Raw genomic sequence first — 1,236 nt, forward strand, 5'->3', positions numbered from 1 at the left:
GAAGAGAGACAGAAAGTAAGAAGTCACCCCCACCGGGGAATGGCCACACCATAATCCCTTCTCCTCCATTCTCTCAGGATATTAGACAGGCATGCATACACACCTGTCCAGCGTGATTTTCTTTTAAAATTTATTTTACTTATTAATATTTTCAGTCCAATGCCTCAACCACCATGACCTCTGCCACGCCCTTCCCTTCACCTGTCTCTTTATTTTAAAGAATTGTTTATTTGATTTAATTTAATTAATTATTTTTTTGGAGAAGTTTTTGCTATAGGGTGTGTGCGCTTGCCAGAAAGACAGAGACAGAGAGACAGAAAGTGAGAAATCATCCCCCGGGGGGATGGCCACGACGCAATCTCTTCTCCTCCATTCTCCTCTCAGGATCTTGGGCACGCATGCACACGCGCCCGGCGTGAGTTTAAGCCACCAGGTCTGGGATTCGAACTGTGGTCAAGTACATGAGAGTCTAGCAACTTAGCCATTACACCAACTGCTGGTCCCTCATTCATTGATTTTAGTTTGACCAGAGAGAAACACGGGATAGCGGGGTGAGAAAGCAAGCCACCAGATCCAGGACTCGAACCGTGATCAGCCATGTGGGAGTGTCCAGCCCTTAACCACCACGCCATCTGCTGGTCTCACCCTTCACCAGTCTTAGGAACTAGAGATGGAGGGAGGTGCTGGCCTCCCACATGGGCATTAGTGGTTCAAGTCTGGACCTGGTGGCTTGCTTTCTCACTTTCCCTCTGTCCCTCTGTCTCTGGTGAGTCTACATGCCCTATGGCAAATTAAATAATAATAATAAATTAAATCAAATCATTTATTTTTTAAAAAAGAATTATTTTATTATGTTCTATTCTTCTTCTTCATTTTTATCAGAGAGAGATGGAGAGAGAGAGAGAGAGAAAGCCAACAGGTCCAGGACTTGAACCACAGTCGGCCAAGTAGGGGGATGCCAGCCCTCCAATCACCATGCCACCTGCCGGCCCCCAAATTAAACAATTCTTAAAAAATAAAAAAATAAAAAATAAAAGAACTAGAGATGGAAGGAAAATCAATAGGTAATGCTTTGGATGATGCTGGGGGCTCAAAGGGGTCTTCCTCCATCTCCACCTGGAGGACTGAACACTAGACACAGACATTCCCAGCACCCTGGGATCCGGGCTAGATGAGAGGGAAGGACCCAGTGCAGAGGAAAAGCAGAGTCATCGAGGACAGAATAGAAAAGGGTTG

At 45.6% G+C, this 1,236-nt stretch overlaps 1 protein-coding gene across 1 annotated transcript in view; it reads left to right on the forward strand.

The window, feature by feature from the left end:
- The window catches only part of HAPLN4 (hyaluronan and proteoglycan link protein 4), a 10,079-nt gene that overhangs the window by 4,510 nt on the left and 4,333 nt on the right, over positions 1-1,236 (forward strand).

Source organism: Tupaia chinensis, unplaced genomic scaffold (assembly GCF_000334495.1).
Source record: "Tupaia chinensis unplaced genomic scaffold, TupChi_1.0 Scaffold000201_1, whole genome shotgun sequence".
Classification (NCBI taxonomy): Eukaryota; Metazoa; Chordata; class Mammalia; order Scandentia; family Tupaiidae; genus Tupaia; species Tupaia belangeri.